Genomic DNA, 21,454 nt, shown 5'->3' with positions numbered 1-21,454 from the left:
AAGAATGGTGCAACACGAGGACTTCTAAAGAGGTCACCCATCCTAAAACTACTCTCACACAAAAATGCTTAACTATAGAGTTCTGATGGGATTCGGTGAATTAATGCTAGTATGATCGCATTCATTCCATTTCACACTGCAAATACATATACCCCTTCTACTTCCCTCCCCCCTCCCATCATTTTTTTTGCTATGTGCAAACCCGCACCTCTGCTTCTAATTCTAATATCAAGCAAATGCCTTGGTGGCTCGACCCCCGCTCAGATGAAATGACCGCCCGCCGCACCTTGTTTTTCGTTGTTCTACAATGTAAGATGCTCGTAATGAGACTCTCATAACATGGTGGACTATAAATGAATGCACAAAAAATATTAGCAAAATAACTTAACGCCGCAACTCACACTTGTGAATGAACTGACGGACTAAGGTTCCAGTCGGGCGTAATGTTTATTACCTCATGAGCAAAAAAATAGGTGCAATAAGAGGAATTTCCAACAGGTCAACCATCTTAGCACTTCTCTCACTTAAGGACACTTAAATATAGAGTTCTTATGGGATTCAATGCATTATTACTGGTCTGATCGCACCCGTCACATTCCCCGCTACAAATGCATGTGCTCCTTCCCTTTCCCTCCCACCTCCCGTCATTTGTTTTGCTGTACGCACACACCTCACCTCTACTTTTAGTTCTAATATCAAGTGAAATGCCCTAGCACATCGTCTCATGCCCATATGAACGGATCCCTCGCCACACCTCTGTTTTCGTTGTTCTACTATGTAAGATACTCATAATAACACTCTTATCATGTGATGGGCTTTAATTTAATGCACGAAAAATATTAAGAAAAATGCCCCAGCGCCGTGACTCACGTTTGTGAATGAACCAGCGGACCATCGCTCCAATTCTACATAATGTTTAATGCCCCGTCTGCAAAAAGAAGGGTGCAACACGAGAATTTCCAAAGAGGTCACCCATCCTTGTACTACTCTCGCCTAAAAATACTTAAATACGAAGTTCTGATGGGATCGGTGAATTAGTGCTTGCATGATTGCATCAGTTCCATTTCACGCTGCAAATACATATACCCCTTCTCTTTCTCTCCCCCCTCCCATCATTTGTTTCGCTGTGCGCACACACCTCACATCTTCTTCTAGGTCTAATATCAAGCAAAATGCCCCAATGCCTCAACTCATGCCCATATGAACAGATCGCCCACTGCACCTCTGTTTTTGTTGTTCTACTGTGTAAGATACTCGTAATAACACTCTTATTACGTGATGGGCTTTAATTGAATCCATAAAAAATATTAAGCAAAATGCCCCGACGCCATGACTCACATTTGCGAATGAAACAGCAGACCGTTGCTCTGATCTCACATAATGTTTACCACCCCATCTAAAAATAGAAGGGTGCAACACGAGAACTTCCTAAGAGGTCACCCATCCTAGTACTACTCTCACCCCAAAAATACTTAACTGCGAAGTTCTGATGGGATCCGATGAATTAGTGCTGGTATGATCGCACTCATTCCATTTCAGGCTGTAAATACATGTACCCCTTCTCCTTCCCTCCCCCCCGTCATTTTTTTCGTTGTGCGTGCACCCCTAACCTCTTCTTCTAATTTTAATTTCAAGCAAAATGTCCCGACAGCTCGACTCACACCTAGATGAAATGACCACCCACCGCACCTAATTTTTTGTTGTTCTACTATGTAAGATGCTCGTAATGAGACTCTTATAACGTGGTGGACTATAAATGATTACATGAAAAATATTAAGCAAAATGCCATAACCCCGTGACTCACATTTGTGAATGAATCGATGGACCGTGGTTCTTTTCGCGCGTAACATTTATTGCCTCGTGTGTAAAGAAATAGGTGCAACACGAGGACTTTCCAAGAGGTCAACCATCTTAGAACTACTCTCACCAAAGGACACTTAAATACAGAGTTCTTACGGGATTCAGAGAAATAGTGTTGGTCTGATAGCACCCGTCCCATTCTACACTACAAATACATGTGCCCCTTCTCCTTCCCTCCCCCCTCCCGTCATTTGTTTTGTTGTACGCGCACACCTGACCTCTGATTCTAGTTCTAATATCAAGAAAAATACCCCGACAGCTTAACTCATGCCCATATAAACGGATCGCCCACCGCACCTTTGTTTTTGTTGTTCTACTATGTAAGATACTTGTAATAACACTTTTATCACGTGATGGGCTTTAATTGAATGCACAAAAAATATTAAGCAAAATGCCCCAGCGCCGTGACTCACGTTTGTGAATGAACTGGTGGACCATCGCTCTAGTCCTCCGTAACGTTTAACGCCCCATTTGCAAAAAGAAGGGTGCAACACGAGAACTTCCTAGGAGGTCACCCATCTTAATACTACTCGCGTCCAAATGCGCTTGACTATAGAGTTCTGATGGGATACAATTAATTAGTGTTGGTATGATCGCACCCATTCCATTACGTGCTACATGTACCTCTTCTCCTTCCCTTCCACCTCCTGTTATTTTTTTCGTTGTACGTGCACCCCGCATCTCTTCTTCTAATTCTAATTTCAAGTGAAATGCCTTGGCAGCTTGACTCACGCCCAGATGAAATGACCGCCCGTCGTACCTCGTTTTTCATTGTTCTACTATGTAAGATGCTCGTAACGAGACTCTTATAACGTAGTGGACTATAAATGAATGCACGATTAGCAAAATGCCCTAACATCGCGACTCACGTCTGCGAATGAACCGATGGACCGTGGTTCCTTTCGCGAGTAATGTTTATTGCCCCGTGTGCAATGAAACAGGTGCAACACAAGGACTTTCCAAGAGGTCAACCATCTAAGAAGTACTCTCACCAAAGAACACTTAACTGTAAAGTTTTTACGGGATTTAGTGTAGTAGTGCTGGTGCCATTTTACACTACAAATACATGTGCCCCTTCTCCTTCCCTCCCTCCTCCCATCATTTGTTTTGCTGTACGCGCACACCTCACCTCTGCTTCTAGTTCTAATATCAAAAGAAATTCCCCGACGCCTCGACTCATGCCCATATAAACGAATTGTCTGCCGTAACTCTATTTTCATTATTCTACTATGTAAGATACTCGTAATAACACTTTTATCACGTGATGGGCTTTAGTTGAATGCACAAAAAATATTAAGCAAAATGCCTTGGCACCATGGCTCACATTTGCGAATGAACCAACGGACTGTTGCTCTGGTCCCGCATAACGTTTAATGCCTCGTCTGAGGACTTCCTAAGAGGTCACCCATCCTAATACTACTCTCGCCAAAAAATGCTTAACTGCGGAGTTCTGATGGGATCCGATGAATTAGTGCTAGTGTGATCGCAGCCGTTTCAGTTCACATAGCAAATATATAGACCCTTTCTCCTCCCCTCCCCTCTCTTGTCATTTGTTTTGCTTTATGCGCACGCCTCACCTCTTCTTTTAGTTCTAATATCAAGTGAATTGTTTCGGTGCCTCGACTCATGCCCATATGAATGGATCGCCCACCGTACCTCTATTTTTGTTATTCTATTATGTAAGATACTCGTAATAACACTCTTATCACGTGATGGGCTTTAGTTGAATGCACGAAAAATATTAAGCAAAATGCGCTGACATCGTGACTCATATTTACGAATAAACCGGTGCACCGTCACTCTAGTGCCGCATAATGTTTAACGTCTCATCTATAAAAAGAATGGTGCAGCACGAAGACTTTCAGTAGGTCACCAATATTAGTACTACTCTCGCTAAGCACGCTTAATTGCAAAGTTCTGATGGGATCCAGAGAACTAGTGCTAGTATGATCGCACCCTTTTTATTTGCACCGCGAATGCATATGCTGTTTCTCCTTATCCAGTGAACTAGTGCTGGTATGATTACACCCTTTCTATTTTGTGCCGCAAATACATATGCCCCTTCTCCTTCCCTATCCCTTCCCGTCATTTGTTTCCCTATGCGCGCACCTCACCTCTGCTTCTAGTTCTAATATCAAACGAAATGCCCTAGCGCCTTGACCCATGCCTATATGAAGGGATTGCCTGCCGCACCTCATTTTTTGTTGTTATACTATTTAAGATGCTCACAATGACACTCTCATCACGTGAGGGGCTTTAGTTGAATACGTGAAAAATCTTAAGCAAAATGCCCTGACGCTGTGGCTCACATTTGTTAATGAACTAGCAGATCGTAGCTTCGGTCCTGCGTAACATTTAATGCCCTGTCTGCAAAAAGAAGAGTGCAACACGAAGACCTCCCAAGAGGTCACCCATCCTAGCACTACTCACGCCCAAGCACATTTTTCTGTAGAGTTCTGATGGGACTCGGTGAATTAGTATTGGTCTGATCGCACCCTTTCTTTATTGCACCACAAATACATATGCCCCTTCTCCGTCTCTCTCCCCTCCCGTCATTTATTTCGCTGTGCGCGCACCTTACCTCTGCTTCTAGTTTTAATATTAAGCGAAAAGCCCTGGCGCCTCGACTCATGCCCATATGAACAGATCACCCACCGTACCTCATTTTTTGTTGTTCTACTATGTAAGATGATGGAAATGACACTCTCATCACGTGATGGGCTTTAGTTGAATGCGCGAAAAATATTAAGCAAAATGTTCCAGTGCCATGACTCACGTTTGTGAATGAACTGACAGACCGTCGCTCCAGACCCGCATAACGTTTAACGCCTTGTCTGTAAAAAGAAGGGTGCAACATGAGGACTTCCCAGGAGGTCACCCATCCTAGTACTAGTCTCGCCCAAACACACTTTACCGCGGAGTTCTGGTGGGATCTGGTGAACTAGTGCTGGTATGATTTCACCTTTTCTTGTTTGTGCCTCAAATACATATGCCCTTTCTCCTTCTCTCTCCCCTTCCATCATTTATTTCGCTTTGCGCGCACCTCTCCTCTGCTTCTATTTCTAATATCAAGTGAAATGTTTTGCTGCCTCGACTCATGCTCATATGGACGGATTGCCCGCCACACCTCATTTTTCGTTGTTCTACTATTTAAGATGCTCGCAGTGACACTTTTACCATGTGGGGGGCTTTAATTGAATGTGTGAAATATATTAAGCAAAATGCCTCGGTGCTGTGATCACGTTTGCGAATGAAATGGCAGATCATCGCTCCGGTTCTGCGTAACGTTTAATGCCCCGTCTGTAAAAAGAAGGGTGCAACACGAGGACTTCTTAGGAGGTCACCAATCCTATTAGTACTCACGCCCAAGAATAATTTTCTACAGATTTCTGATGGGATTCGATGAACTAGTGCTGGTACAATCGCACCTTTTCTTATTTGCACCGCAAATACATATGCCCCTTCTCCTTCTCTCTCTCCTCCCGTCATTTGTTTGGCTGTGCACACACCTTACCTCTGCTTCTAGTTCTAATATCAAGCAAAATGCCCTAGCGCCCCGACTCTTGCCCATATGAACGGATCGACCGCACCTTATTTTTTATTATTCTACTATGTAAGATGCTCGTAATGACACTCTCATCACGTGATGGGCTTTAGTTGAATGCGCGAAAAATATTAAGCAAAATGCGCCAGCGCCGTGACTCTTGTTTGCAAATAAATCGGTGGACCGCCGCTCCGGTCCCGCATAACGTTTAATGCCTCCTTCGTAAAAAGAAGGGTGCAACACAAGAAATTCTCGAGAGGTCACCCATCCTAGTACTACTCTTGCCCAAGCTTGCTTAACTGCGGAGTTCTGATGGGATCCGTTGAACTAGTGCTGGTGTGATCGCATCCGCTTTGGTTCGCGCCACAAATACATATACCCTGTCTCCTTCTCTCTGCCCTCCTGTCATTTGTTTTGCTGTGCGCGCACCTTACCTCTGCTTTTAGTTCTAATATCAAGCGAAATATCCCGTTGCCTCGACTCATGCCCATATGAACAGATCGCCTACCGCACCTTATTTTTCATTCTTTTACTTTGTAAGATGCTCGCAATGACACTCTCATCACGTGATGGGCTTTAGTTGAATTTATGAAAAATATTAACCAAAATGCTCTGGTGCCATGACTCATGTTTGCAAATGAACCAGCGGACCATCGCTCTGATCCCGCGTAACGTTTAACGCCTCGTCTACAAAATGAAGGGTGCAACACGAGGTCCTTCCAGGAGGTCACCAATCCTAGTACTACTCTCGCCCAAGCACTCTTTACTGCAGAGTTCTGATAGGATCCGGTAAACTAGTGCTGGTATGATTGCACCCTTTCTTGTTTGCGCCTCAAATACATATGCCACTTCTCCTTCTCTCTCCTCTCCCATCATTTGTTTCGCTGTGTGTGCACCTCTCCACTGCTTCTATTTCTAATATCAAGCAAATTATCCCAGTTCCTCGACTTATGCCCATATAAATGGATTGCCCGTCGCACCTCGTTTTTCATTTTTCTACTATTTAGGATGCTCGCAATGACACTCTTATCACGTGGTGGGATTTAATTGAATGCACAAAAAATATTAAGCAAAATGCCCCGACACTGTGATCACGTTTGCGAATGAACCGGTAGATCGTCGCTCTGGTCCTGCGTAACGTTTAATGTTCCGTCTGTAAAAAGAAGAGGGCAACACGAGGACTTCCCAGGAGGTCACCCATCCTATTACTACTCACGCCCAAGCATGCTTTTCTATAGAGTTCTCATGGGATCCGGTGAACTAGTGAACGTATGATTGCACCCTTTCTTATTTGTGCCACAAATACATTTGTCCTTTTTCCTTCCCTCCCCCCTCCCGTCATTTGTTTCGCTGTGCACGCACCTTACTTCTTCTTTTAGTTCTAATATCAAGTGAAATGCCCCACGCCTTGACTCATGCCCATATGAAAGGATACCCACCGCATCTCAATTTTTGTTGTTCTACTATGTAACATACTCGCAGTGACACTCTTATCATGCAATGGGCTTTAATTGAATGCGTAGAAAATATTGAGCAAAATGCCCCAGCGCCGTGACTCACATTTGTGAATGAATCGTCAGACTGTCGCTCTGATCCCACGTAACGTTTTAATGCCCCCTCTGCAAAAAGAAGGGTGTAACACAAGGACTTCCAAGGAGGTTACCCATCATAGTGCTACTCTGGCCCAAGCACGCTTAACTGCGAAGTTTTGATGGGATCCGATGAACTAGTGCTGGTATGATCGCACTAATTTTAATTTGCACCGTAAGTGCATATATCCCTTCTCCTTCCCTCTCCCCTTTTGTCATTTGTTTCGCTGTCGACGCACATCACCTTAGTTTGTAGTTCTAATATCAAGTAAAATGCCCAACGCCTCGACTCATGCCCATATGAACGGATCGTGCTACATCTTATTTTTCATTGTTCTACTATGTAAGATGCTCGCAATGACACTCTTATCACGTGATGGGCTTTAATTGAATGCACAAAAAATATTAAGCAAAATGCCCCAGCGTCGTGACATACATTTGCGAATGAGCTGGCAAATTGTTGCTTCGGTCCTGCGTAACATTTAATGCCCAATCTGCAAAAAGAAGGGTTCAACATGAGCACTTTCCAAAAGGTCACCCATCTTAGAGCTACTCTTACACAAGCACGCTTAACTGCAGAGTTCTGATGGGATCCGGTGAACTAATGCTAGTATGATCGCAGCCACTCTAGTTCGTGCCCCAAATACCTATACCCCTTCTCCTTCCCTCTCCTCTCCTATCATTTGTTTTGCTATGCATGCACTTCACCTCTGCTTCTAATTATAATATCAAGCAAAATGTCCCGGCGCCTCGACTCATGCCCATATGAACGAAACATCAGTCACACCTCATTTTTCGTTGTTCTACTATGTAAGATGCTCACAAAGACACTCTTATCACGTGATGGGCTTTAATTTAATACGCAAAAAATATTAAGAAAAATGCCTCGGTACCATGACTCACGTTTGTGAATGAACCGGTGGACTGTCGCTCCAATCCTACGTAATGTTTAATGCCCCGTCTGTAAAAAGAAGGGTACAACACGAGAACTTTCTAGGAGGTCACCCATCCTAGTACTACTCTTTCCGAAGCATGCTAAACTGCGTAGTTCTGATGGGATCCGGTGAACTAGTACTGGTATGATCGCACACGTTTTGGTTTGTGCCGCAAATACATATACCACTTCTCCGTCCGTCCCCCCTCCCGTTATTTATTTCACTGTGCGCGCACCTCACCTCTGCTTCTTATTCTAATATTAAACAAAATGCTCTGACGCCTCGACTCAAGCCCATATGAACAGAACGCCCGCCGCACCTAGTTTTTCGTTATTCTACTATTTAAGATACTCGCAACGACACTAATATCACCTGATGGGCTTTAAATGAATGCGCGAAAATGGTAAGCAAAATGCCCTAGCGTCGTGACTCATGTTTACGAATGGACCGGCGGACCGTCGCTCCATTCCGTGTAATGTTTAACGCCCCATCTGCAAAAAGAATGATGGAACACGAGGACTTCCAAAGAGGTCACCCATCTTAGTACTACTCTTGCCCAAAAGTACTTAATTGTGGAGTTCTGATGGGATCCGGTGAATTAGTGCTGGTATGATCGGATCTGGTCCATTTCGCACTGTAAATACATATACCCATTCTCCTTCCCTCCCCCCTCCCATCATTTTTTTACTGTGCGTGAATCCCGCACCTTTGCTTCTAATTCTAATATCAAGCGAAATGCTCCGGTGGCTCGACTCACGCACAGATGAACGGACTGCCCACGACACCTCTTTTTTTGTTGTTCTACTAAGTAAGATTCTCGTAATGAGACTCTTATAATGTGGTGGACTATAAATGAATGCATGAAAAATATTAAGCAAAATGCCCTGACGCCGTGACTCACGTTTGCGAATGAACCAACGGACCGTTGTTCCCATCGGACGTAACGTTTATTGCCTCGTGTGTAAAAAAATAGGTGCAACAAGAGGACTTTCCAAAAGGTCAACCATCTTAGTGGTCAACCATCTTAGTACTACTCACACCAAAGGACACTTAACTGCAGAGTTCTTATGGGATTTGGTGCATTAGTGCTGGTATGATCGCACCCGTCCCAATTTGTGCTACAAATGCATGTGCCCCTTCTCCTTACCTCCCCCCTCCCATCATTCGCTGTACGCACACACCTCACCTCTGCTTCTTGTTCTAATATCAAGCGAAATGTCCCAGTGCGTCGACTCATGCCCATATGAATGGATCACCCACCGTACCTCTGTTTTCATTGTTCTACTATCTAAGATACTCGTAATAGTACTCTTATCACGTTATAAGCTTTAATTGAATGCACAAAAAATATTAAGCAAAATGCTCCGACGCCGTGACTCATGTTTACGAATGAATCAGCGAACCATCACTTTGGTCTTGCGTAACGTTTAACGTCCCGTCTGCAAAAAGAAGGGTTCAACAAGAGAACATCCTAGGCGGTCACCCATCCTAGTACTACTCTTGCCCAAAAATGCTTAACTGCGGAGTTCTGATGGAATCCGGTGAATTAGTGCTGGTATGATCGCATTTATTCCATTTTGCACAGCAAATACATATACCCCTTCTCCTTCCCTCCCCCCTCCCGTCATTTTTTTCGTTATGCGCGAACCCTACACCTCTACTTCTAATTCTAATATCAAGCAAAATGTCCCGACGGCTCGATTCACTCCAGAAGAACGGACCGCTCGTTGCACCTTTTTTTCGTTGTTCTACTATATAAGATGCTCTTAATGAGACTCTTATAATGTGCTGGACTATAAATGAATGCACGAAAAATATTAACCAAAATGACCTAACGTCGCGACTCACGTTTGTGAATGAACCGATGGACCTTAGTTCCGGTCGCGCGTAACATTTTTTTCCTTGTGTGCAAAAAAATAGGTGCAACACGAAGACTTTCTAAGAGGTCAACCATCTTAGTACTACTCTCACCAAAGGACACTTAACTATAAAGTTCTTATGGGATTCGGTGCATTAGTTCTGGTCTGATCGCACCCGTCCCATTCTGCGTTACCAATGCATGTGCCCCTTCTCCTTCCCTCCCCCCTCCCGTCATTTGTTTCACTTTACATGCACACCTTACCTCTGTTTGTTCTTGGAAAGTCCTCGTGTTGCACCTATTTCTTTGCACACGAGGTAATAAACGTTATGCGCTACAACCGTCAGTTCATTCGTAAATATGAGTCACAGTGTCAGGGAATTTTGGTTAATATTTTTTGTGTACTCATTTGAAGTCCACCATGTTATAAGAGTCTCATTACGAGCATCTTACATTGTAGAATAATAAAAAACGAGGTGAGGCGGACGGTCAATTCATCTGGGCATGAGTCAAGCCGCCGGCACATTTCGCTTAATATTAAAATTATAAGTAGAGGTGCAGGGTGCACGCACAGTGAAAAAAATAATGGGAGGGTGGCGGGAAAGAGAAGGGGTATTTGTATTTGCAGCACAAAATTGAACGGGTGCGATCATACTAGCATTAATTCATCGGATTCCATCAGAACTCTGCAGTTAAGGATTTTTGGGCAAGAATAGTACTAGGATGGGTGTCCTCTTGGGAAGTCCTCATGTTGCACCCTTCTTTTTGCAGACGGGACATTAAACGTTACGCGAGACCGGAGCGACAGTTTGCCGGTTCATTCACAAATGTGAGTCATGGCGCCGGGGTATTTTGCTTAATATTTTTCGTGCATTTAATTAAATCCATCACGAACACGAGTACTATTACGAGTATCTTACATAGTAGAACAACGAAAATAGAGGTGCGGCAGACGATCCGTTCAAATAGGTATGAGTCGACGCGCTTGGACATTTCGCTTGATATTAGAACTAGAAGCAGAGGTGAGGTGTGCGTGCGTAACGAAACAAATGGTAGAACGGGAGAGGGAAGGAGAAGGGGTATACGTATTCGTGGTGCGAACTAGAACAGTTTCGATCATACCAGCAATAATTCACCAGATCCCATTAGAACTCCGTAGTTAAGCGTGCTTGGGCGAGAGTAGTACTAGGATGGGTGACCTCCTAGAAAGTCCTCGTGTTGTACCCTTATTTTTTTAGACGACTCCGTTAAAGGTTACGCAGGACAGCAGCGACGGTCTGTCTGTTCATTCAAAAACGTGAGTCACGGCACTAGGGCATTTTGCTTAATATTTTTTATGCATTAAATTAAAGCCTATCGCGTGATAAGAGTGTTATTACGAGTATCTTACATAGTAGAACAACGAAAATAGTGGTGCGGCGAGCGATCCATTCATATGGGCATGAGTTGAGGCGCTGGGGCACTTCCTTTGATATTAGAACTAGAAACATAAGTGAGGTGTGCGCGTAAAGCAAAACAAATGGCGGGAGAGGGAAGGGAAGAAAAAGGGGTACATGCATTTATACTGCGGAATTGGACGGGTGCGATCAAACCAGCACTAATACACCGAATCCCATAAGAACTTTACAGTTAAGTTTCCTTTGGTGAGAGTAGTACTAAGATGGTTGACCTTTTGAAAAGTCTTCGTGTTGCAACTATTTTTTTGCACACAAAGAAATAAATGTTACGCGCGACCAGAACTAAGGTCCCTCGGTTCATTCGCAAACGTGAGTCACTGTGTCAGGGCATTTTGGTTAATATTTTTCGTGCATTCATTTATAATCCACCACGTTATAAGAGTCTCATTATGAGCATCTTACATAGTAAAACAACGAAAAATGAGATACGACGAGCGGTCCGTTCATCTGGGCGTGAGTCGAGCCGTCGGGGCATTTCGCTTGATATTAGAATTAGAAGCTGAGGTGCGGGGTTCGCGCACAGTGAAAAAAATTACGGGAAGGGGGAGGGAAAGAGAAGGGGTATATGTATTCGCAGCGCGAAATGGAACAAATGCGATCATAACAGCACTAATTCACCGGATCCCACAGAACTCCGCAGTTAAGCATTTTTGGGAGAGAGTAGTACTAGGATGGGTGACTTCTTTGGAAGTCCTCGTGTTGCACCCTTCTTTTTGTAGACAGGGCATTAAACGCTACGCAGGACCAGAACGATGGTTCGCTGGTTCATTTGCAAATGTGAGTCATTGTGTCAAAGCATTTTTGCTTAATATTTTTCGTGCATTCAATATAAGCTCATAACTTGATAAGAGTATTATTACGAGTATTTTACATAGTAGAACAACGAAAACAGAGGTGCAGCGGATGATCCATTCATATGGGCATGAGTCGAGGCGTCGGGGCATTCCCTTGATATTAGAACTAGAAGTAGAGGTGAGGTGTGTGCATACAGCGAAACAAATAATGGAAGGGGGGAGGGAAGGAGAAGGGGCACATGCATTTGTAGCATGGATTGGGACGGGTGTGATCAGACCAGCACTAATGCATCGAATCCCATAAGAACTCTACAATTAAGTGTCCTTTGGAGAGAGTAGTACTAAGATGGTTGACCTCTGGAACGTCCTCTTGTTGTACCTATTTTTTTACACATGAGGCAATAAACATTACGCACGATGGGAACAATGGTCCGTAAGTTCATTCGCAAACATAAGTCGCGGTGTCAGGGCATTTTGCTTAATATTTTTCGTGCATCATTTATAGTCCACCACGTTATAAGAGTCTCATTACAAGAATCTTACATAGTAGAACAATAAAAAACGAGGTGCAGCGGGCGGTCTGTTCATCTGGGCGTGAATCGAGCCACCGAGGCATTTTGCTTGATATTAGAATTAGAAGCAGAGCTGCGAGGTTCGCGCACAGTGAAAAAAATGATGGGAGGGGGGAGGGAAGGAGAAGGGGTATATGTATTTGCAGTGTGAAATGGAACATATGCGATCATACCAGCACTAATTCACCATATCCCATCAAAATTGCGCAGTTAAGCATTTTTGGGCGAGAGTAGTACTAGGATGGGTGACCACTTTGGAAGTCCTCGTGTTGCACCATTCTTATTACAAACGGGGCGTTAAACGTTACACGGGACTAAAGCGATGGTCTACCAGTTCATTCGTAAATATGAGTCATGGTGTCGGGGCATTTTGCTTAATATTATTTACGCATTCAATTAAAGCCCATCACGTGATAAGAGTGTTATTGCGAGTATCTTAAATAGTAGAATAACGAAAAACTAGGTGCAGCGGGCATTCCGTTCATATTTGCATGAGTCGAGGAGCCGGGGCATTTCGCTTGATATTAAAACTAGAAGCAGAGGTGAGGTATGCGCACAGTGAAACAAATGATGGAAGGGGAGAGGGACAGAGAAGAGGTATATGTATTTGCGGCACAAACCAAAATGTGTGCGATCATACCCGTACTAGTTCACCGGATCCCATCAGAACTATGCATTTTAGCGTGCTTCGACGAGAGTAGTACTAGGATGGGTGACCTCCTGGGAAGTCCTCGTGTTGCACCCTTCTTTTTGTAGATGGGGTGTTAAACGTTACGTGGGACCGGAGCGACGGTGTAGCGCCCGGACCGAGAAGGAGGAGAAAAAAAAAAAAAAAAAAAAAAAAAAAAAAGGGGGGGCCACGTCGGCAGCCACGTCAGCAGGCCCGGTCAGCAGTCCCGGCCAACCGGGGCCTGCCACGTGGCAAGACCACGTCGCTCCGAAAGGGGACCACGTTGGCGATCCGCGTGGGTGCGATCGGATGACCCAGATCAATCGCGCGATCGGACGGCCCAGATGCAATCGCACGGACGGCCTAGATTCAATCAAAAACGAACGGCCCAGATTAAAACAAAATGAACAGTTGAGATCAAAAGGCAAGGGGTTATAAATAGAACCCCCACACCAGACCACAAACCCTAGCCGCCTGTCGCTCGCCGGATAAGACAAACCAGAAGCCGGCCGCCGCCACCCGCTGCCGCGCCAGGGAAATTTTCGACCGCCGATCGAGGTAAATTTCATACTCCCGACTCGTTTTTCCACGCTGATTCCTCTTGTGGCCAAATCGGAGCCAAAATCTGGGCCAAACAGCCGGAATACACGGTCGAAGGCCAGCGGCACCGCCGCGCCCCCTCTCGGTTTTTGCCTCCGATGAGGCCTTTCCCGGCCTCCGTTTGATGCAATTTTTATATTACCGTGATCACCATTCTTTTCTCTACAGGTTGACCGGAGCCGAATCACCAAAACACAAACCTCGCCGGAGAGCCGCCGCACCCGAGAGCGCCGCCGCCGGTAAGCTCCGTTTTTCCGTTATTTATTGGCCCCCCGAGGGCCCTAGGGTTGTTTTCTCACAGGGACCGATGCGAGTGTGGCCGAATTCGGCCGGAAACGGCCGAAAACAGCCAACCCGAGGCTACTCGCCGCCGCCAGCGGCGGCGCCGTCGCCGGAGCACGGCGGAGCCGCCGTGCCAGAGTTGCGATTTGGGCCGAAAGGGGCCCTGGGCCTAATTTGGGATTTTTTTTGGAACACGTGCAGGTACCAGTAGTGCGTTTCAGTTCCCCGAGGAAAATTCAGAGAAAATTAGGGATAGCCTGCAAGCGCACTGCAAAGCCGTGTTCGGACCCCGAAAACGAGTAAGGACCCCTCACCCTATTTCCTATCACGGTATTAAAGTTCAAAATGATAAAACGGTATTTCTTGAATTAACGAATGTGTGAAATTGCTTAAGGTGGCTAATGGAGCCCAAGTCTAGTGTGATTGATGATTTACTGTTATTTGGCCTGTTTTACAGCTTTAAATGCATTATGAGGTTTGATTTGTTCATTTTATAGTTTCGAGTGCATATATTACTGTTTTATTAATTATGGGTTGAAAGACTGAAGAACTGATACTGTATGTTGTCTGTTTGGCATGAATTACGATTTGCTTGTTTAAATATGAATTGATGATGCTTATTGAGGAAAAGGAAAATGAAAGATTGTGTAGACTGATAATTGTATGATGGAGTCAGCCTGACGAGATATCCTGGGAGATGGTGGACGGACCGGGTCCGTAGGGAACCCTACCGGGATTGTGGTCTCACATACCGGACGGGGTATTGAGGTTTATGGTTTTGGCGCCCATACCGGACGGGGTATGGGGACGGCCCGTTTCACCCTCATACCGGACGGGGTATTGAGGTTTATGGTTTTGGCGCCCATACCGGACGGGGTATGGGGACGGCCCTGGAAACTGATTATGAATGTTAAAGGTTAACGGGTAGCGGGACCCCTATGGACCCCCATGGATACTAGTAGGCTGGTAAATGAGAAAAGGATATGTGGTATAATGATTGAATTACAAAAGGCGTGATAAGTGCTATGTTTTACAACTTATATTATTCCATGATTGTGATAATGTTATTGTTTTTCTTATATTGTTTCATGAATTCCACCGAGGTAAGTGGATGGTAAAGGTTTTATCATAAATAAAAGGATTTGTTGTAAATCATGCTCCATTGGTCTTTTGTGTTTTTCTACCCACCTTTACCTCCGTGACGGTGAGATATCGTGATGTTCTTACTGGGCTAGTGTAGCTCACTCCTTATTTAACCATTTCAGATCAGGAAGACATGGTTCCCGAGCCCGTTCCGCAGGAGGACGACGAAGGGGATGCTTAGAGATTCTGTAGTCATACTCATAGTTTTATTTTCGAGTTTCTCTTTTAGTTAGTTTAATCTTTTATATTTTAAGTACGTTTTTGGTTTTCGTGTAAGGGATGTTAACTGAAATTTTGATCTCGCTTCCGTATTTTATGTGTTTAAATACTCATTTCATTTTCACATTTCCGGGGTCGTTACAGACGGTCCACCGGTTCATTGATAAAAGTGAGTCATTGGATCCCATCAAGCGAAATGCCCCAGTGCCTCAACTCATAGTAGAATAAAAAAATAAGGTGCGACTAGCGTTTCATTCATATGGGCATGAGTCGAGGCGCTGGGGCATTTTGCTTGATATTAGAATTAGAAGTAGAGGTGCAGTGCACGCACAACGAAATAAATGACAGGAGGGGAGAGGGATGGAGAAGGGGTGTAGGTATTTGGGGCACGAACTAGAGTGGCTACGATCATACTAGCATTAGTTCACCGGATCCCATAAGAACTCCGCAGTTAAGCATGCTTGTGTGAGAGTAGTTCTAGGATGGGTGACCTTTTAGGAAGTGCTCATGTTGAACCCTTCTTTTTATAGACGAGGCATTAAACATTACACGGGAGTGGAGAAACGGTTTGTCGATTCATTCGCAAATGTGAGTCACGGTGCCGTGGCATTTTGCTTAATATTTTTCACGCATTCAATTAAAGCCCACCATGTGATAAGAGTGTCATTGCGAGCATCTTAAATAGTAGAACAATGAAAAATGAGGTTCGGTGGGCGATCTGTTTATATGGGCCTGAGTCGAGGCACTGGGGTAATTCGTTTGATATTAGAACTAGAATCAGAGGTGAGGTGCGCAGATAGCGAAACAAATAAAGAAAGGGGAGAGGGAAGGAGAAGGGGTATATGTTCTTGTGGCGCAAATTAGATTTGGTGCGATCATACCAACACTAGTTCATCGGATCCCATCAGAACTCCGTAGTTAAGCGTGCTTGGGCGAGAGTAGTACTAGGATGGGTGACCTCTTTGGAAGTCCTCGTGTTGCATCCTTTTTTTTGCAGACGGGGCATTAAACATTACGTGGGACTGGAGCAATGATCTGACAGTTCATTCGCAAACGTGAGTCACAACACCAAGGCATTTTGCTCAATATTTTTTACGCATTCAATTAAAGTCCATTACATGATAAGAGTGTTATTGCGAGTATCTTACATAATAGAACAAAAAAAATTGAGATGTAGTGAGCGATCCTTTCATATTGGCATGAGTCGAGGTGTGGGGCATTTCGCTTGATATTAGAACTAAAAGAAGAGGTGAGGTGCGTGCACAGCGAAACAAATGACAGAAGGGGGTAGGGAAGGAGAAGGGGCATATGTATTTGCGGCGCAAACAAGAAAGGGTGCGATCATACCAGCACTAGTTCACCAGATCCCATCAGGACTCTACAGAAAGGCGTGGTTGGGTGTGAGTAGTAATAGGATGGGTGACCTCCAAGGAAGTCCTCGTGTTGTATAATTCTTTTTGCAGATGGGGCATTAACGTTATGCGGGACTGGAGCGACAATCTTTCGGTTCATTCGCAAACGTGATTACAGCCCCGGGGCATTTTACTTAATATTTTTCGCGCATTCAATTAAAGCTCACCACGTGATAAGAGTGTCATTGCGAGCATCTTAAATAGTAGAACAATGAAAAACAAGGTACAGCAGGTGATTTGTTTTATGGGCATAAGTCGAGGCACTGGGGTAATTCGCTTGATATTAGAAATAGAAGTAGAGGAGAGGTGCCCGCACAACTAAACAAATGATGGGAGGGGAGAGAGAAGGATTAGGGGCATATGTATTTGAGGCGCAAACAAGAAAGGGTGTAATCATACCAGAACTTGTTCATCGAATCCCATAAGAACTCTGTTGTAAAGCGTGCTTGGGCGAGAGTAGTGCTAGGATGGGTGACCTTCTGGAAAGTCCTCGTGTTGCACCCTTCTTTTTGTAGACGAGGCGTTAAACGTTACGCAGGACCAAAGCGACGGTCTGCCAGTTCATTTGCAAACGCGAGTCACGGCGCCAAGGTATTTTGCTTAATATTTTTCGCGCATTCAACTAAATCCCATCACGTGAGGAGAGTGGCATTACGAGTATCTTACATAGTAGAACAATGAAAAATGAGGTGCGGCGGGCGATCCATTCATATGGGCATGAGTCGAGGTGCCGACGCATTTCGCTTGATATTAGAACCAGAAGCAGAGGTAAAGTGGGCGCACAGCGAAACAAATGATGGGAGGGGAGAGGGAAGGAGAAGGGATATATGTATTTACGGCGCAAACCAAAGCGGATGCGATCATACTGGCACTAGTTCACCGGATCCCATTAGAACTCTGCAGTAAAACGTGCTTGGGCGAGAGTAGTACTAGGATGAGTGACCTCTTGGGAAGTACTTTTGTTGCACCCTTCTTTTTACAGACGAGGCGTTAAACATTACGCGGGACCAGAGTGACGGTCCGTTGATTCATTCGTAAAACGTGAGTCACGGCACCGGGGCATTTTTCTTAATATTTACTGCGCATTTAAGTAAAGTCCATCATGTGGCGAGAGCGTCGTTGCGAGCATCTTACATAGTAGAACAATAAAAAATGAGGTGCGGCGGGCTATCCGTTCATATGGGCATGAGTCGAGACGCCGAAGTATTTCACTTGATATTAGTATTAGAAGCAGAGGTGAGGTGCGCATAGAGCGAAACAAATGACGGGAAGGGAGAGGGAAGGAGTAGCGACATATGTATTTGCAGCGCAAACAAGAAAGGGTACGATCATACCAATACTAGTTTTCTAGATCCCATCAAAACTTCGCAGTTAAGCGTGCTTAGGCAAGAGTAGTACTAAGATTGTTGACCTGCTGGAAAGTCCTCGTGTTGCACCATTCTTTTTACAGATAAGGCGTTAAACGTTATGCGGGACCAAAGCGACAGTCCACCGGTTCATTTGCAAATGTGTGTCATGACGCTAGGGCATTTTGCTTAATATTTTTTGTGCATTCAACTAAAGCCCATCACGTGATAAGAGTGTTATTACAAGTATCTTACATAGTAGAACAACGATAATAGAAGTGTGGGGGGCGATCCGTTTATATGGGCATGAGTCGAGGCACCGGAACATTCGCTTGATATTAGAAGTAGAAGAAGAGGTAAGGCGTGTGCGTACAACGAAGTAAATGACGGGAAGGGGGAGGGGAGGAGAAGGAGTATATGTATTTGCGACATGAACTAGAACGACTGTGATCACAGTAGCACTAATTCACCGGATCCCATCAGAACTCTACAGTTAAGCGTTCTTTGGTGAGAGTAGTATTAGGATAGGTGACCTCCTGGGAAGTCCTCGTGTTGTACCCATTTTTTTGTAGACGGGGCGTTAAACGTTACGCAGGACCAGAGTGACAGTCCGCCGTTCATTCGCAAACGTGAGTCACAGCACTCGGGCATTTTGCTTAATATTTTTTATGCATTCAATTAAAGCCCATCACGTGATAAGAGTGTTATTACGAGTATCTTACATTATAGAACAATGAAAAGAAAGTTGTGGCGGGCAATCCGTTTATATGGGCATGAGTCGAGGCATCGGGACATTTCCCTTAACATTAGAACTAAATGCAGAGGTGAGGTGTGCGTGTACAGTAAAATAAATGACGGGAGGAGGGAAGGAAGGAGAAGGGGCACATGTATTTGTAGTGTAGAATGGGACGAGTGCTATCACATAGCCACTATTGCACTGAATCCCGTAAGAACTCTGCAGTTAAGTGTCCTTTGGTGAGAGTAGTTCTTAGAAGGTTGACCTCTTAGAAAGTCCTCCTATTGCACCTGTTTCATTGTACAGGAGGCAATAAATGTTACGTGCGAAAGGAACCACAGTCCGTCAGTTCATTCGCAGACGTGAGTCGCGGCGTTAAGGCATTTTGCTTAATACTTTTTGTGCATTCATTTATAATCCACTACGTTATAAGAGTCTCGTTACGAGCATTTTACATTGTAGAAAAATGAAAAATGAGGCACGCGGTCATTTTATCTGGGCGTGAGTTGAGCTGTCGGGGCATTTCGCTTGAAATTAGAATTAGAAGAAGAGGTCGGAGTGCGCGCACAGCGAAAAAATGATGGGAGGGGGGAGGGAAGGAGAAGGGGTACATGTATTTCCAGCGCGAAATGGAATGGGTGTGATCATACCAGCATTATTTTATCGTATCCCTTCAAAACTCTGCAGTTAAGCATGCTTGGGCGAGATTAGTATTAGGATGGATGACCTCCTGGGAAGTCCTCGTGTTGTACCCTTCTTTTTACAGATGGGACATTAAACATGAGTCACGGTGTCAGGAAATTTTGCTTAATATTTTTTGTGTATTCAATTAAAGCCCATTACGTGATAAGAGTGTTATTACGAATCTTACATAGTAGAACAACGAAAACACAGGTGCGGCAAGCGATCCTTTTATATAGGCATGAGTCGAGGCGTCGAGGCATTTCTCTTGATATTAGAACTAGAAGCAGAGGTGAGGTGTGCGCGTACAGTAAAACAAATGACGAGGGGGGGAGGGAAGGAGAAGGGGCACATGCATTTGTAGTGTAGAATGGGATGGGTGCTATCAGACCATGTAGAATGGGACGGGTGCTATCGGACCAGCACTATTGCTCTGAATCCCGTAAGAACTTTGTAGTTAAGTGTCCTTCGATGAGAGTGATTCTAAGATGGTTAACCTCTTGGAAGGTCCTCGTGTCGCACCTGTTTCTTTGCACACGAGGTAATAAACGTTACGCCCGAAAGGAACCACAGTCCGTCGATTCATTCGCAATCGTGAGTCATGGTGTTAGGGCATTTTGCTTAATATTTTTTGTGCATTCATTTATAATCCACCACGTTATAAGAGTCTCATTACGAGCATCTTACATAGTAGAACAATTAAAAATGAGGTACGGTGGGCGGTCATTTCATCTGGGTGTCAGTCGAGTTGCCAGGGCATTTTGCTTGAAATTAGAATTAGAAGAACAGGTGCGGGGTGCACGCACAACGAGAAAAATGACAGGAGGGTGGAGGGAGAACTCCGCATTTAAGTGTTTTTGGGTAAGAATAGTACTAAGATGGGTGACCTCTTACGAAGTCCTCGTGTTGCACCCTTCTTTATGCAGACGTGGTGTTAAATGTTATGCGAGATCAGATCGGTAGTCTACCGGTTCATTCGTAAATGTGAGTCACGGCATCGGGGCATTTTGCTTAATATTTTTTGTGGATTCAATTAAAGCCCATCACGTGATAAGAGTGTTAGTATCTTACATAGTAAAACAACGAAAACAGAGGTGTAGCGGGCGATCCGTTCATATGGGCAAGGCGTCGAGACATTTTGCTTGATATTAGAACTAGAAGAAAAGGTGAGGTGTGCGCGCACAGCGAAACAAATGACGGGAAGGGGGGGGAGGAGAAGGGGTATATGTATTTGCAGTGCGAAATGGAACTGATGCAATCATACAAGCACTAATTCATCGATCTCATCAGAACTCCGCAATTAAGTTTTTTATGCAAAGGTAGTACTAGGATGGGTGACTTCTTTGGAAGTCCTAGTGTTGCACCCTTCTTTTTGCAGACGGGGCATTAAACGTTACGCATGACCGGAGCGATGGTCCGCCAGTTCATTCACAAACGTGAGTCACAGCGCTGGGACATTTTGTTTAATATTTTTTGTGCATTCAATTAAAGTCCATCACGTGATAGAAGTGTTATTATGAGTATCTTACATAGTAGAACAACGAAAACAGAGGTGCGGCGGGGGATCCATTCATATGGGTATGAGTCGAGGCGTTAGGGCATTTCACTTGATATTAGAACTAGAAGCAGAGGTGAGGTGTGTGCGTACAGCAAAACAAATGACGGGAGGTGGGAGGGAAGCAGAAAGAGCACATGCGTTTGTAGCGTGGAATGTGACGGGTGCAATCAGACCAGCACTAATGCACCGAATCCCAT

At 44.6% G+C, this 21,454-nt stretch overlaps 1 long non-coding RNA gene and 8 pseudogenes across 1 annotated transcript; 6 read left to right on the top strand and 3 right to left on the bottom strand.

Moving 5' to 3' along the window:
• Positions 1 to 1,407: 1,407 nt before the first annotated feature.
• LOC148267851 (5S ribosomal RNA) lies at positions 1,408 to 1,527 on the bottom strand (annotated as a pseudogene).
• A 4,109-nt stretch (positions 1,528 to 5,636) lies between these two features.
• On the bottom strand, positions 5,637 to 5,755 carry LOC148267850 (5S ribosomal RNA; annotated as a pseudogene).
• A 348-nt stretch (positions 5,756 to 6,103) lies between these two features.
• Positions 6,104 to 6,222, bottom strand: LOC148267849 (5S ribosomal RNA; annotated as a pseudogene).
• A 4,206-nt stretch (positions 6,223 to 10,428) lies between these two features.
• LOC148267848 (5S ribosomal RNA) lies at positions 10,429 to 10,547 on the top strand (annotated as a pseudogene).
• Positions 10,548 to 10,895: 348 nt separating this feature from the next.
• On the top strand, positions 10,896 to 11,014 carry LOC148267847 (5S ribosomal RNA; annotated as a pseudogene).
• Positions 11,015 to 14,085: 3,071 nt separating this feature from the next.
• LOC148267846 (uncharacterized) lies at positions 14,086 to 15,659 on the top strand. Its single transcript, XR_015817500.1, has 3 exons — positions 14,086 to 14,119; positions 14,364 to 14,461; positions 15,428 to 15,659. It is a non-coding gene; the product is annotated as an uncharacterized LOC148267846 (long non-coding RNA).
• A 265-nt stretch (positions 15,660 to 15,924) lies between these two features.
• LOC148267845 (5S ribosomal RNA) lies at positions 15,925 to 16,043 on the top strand (annotated as a pseudogene).
• Positions 16,044 to 16,391: 348 nt separating this feature from the next.
• LOC148267844 (5S ribosomal RNA) lies at positions 16,392 to 16,510 on the top strand (annotated as a pseudogene).
• A 1,278-nt stretch (positions 16,511 to 17,788) lies between these two features.
• Positions 17,789 to 17,907, top strand: LOC148267843 (5S ribosomal RNA; annotated as a pseudogene).
• Positions 17,908 to 21,454: the final 3,547 nt, after the last annotated feature.

The sequence above is a fragment of the Carica papaya genome, chromosome 3, assembly GCF_054855325.1.
Source record: "Carica papaya isolate Zhongbai chromosome 3, ASM5485532v1, whole genome shotgun sequence".
Classification (NCBI taxonomy): Eukaryota; Viridiplantae; Streptophyta; class Magnoliopsida; order Brassicales; family Caricaceae; genus Carica; species Carica papaya.
The sequence above is the reverse complement of the archived record's forward strand: the minus strand, read 5'-3'. Positions and strand labels throughout refer to the sequence as shown.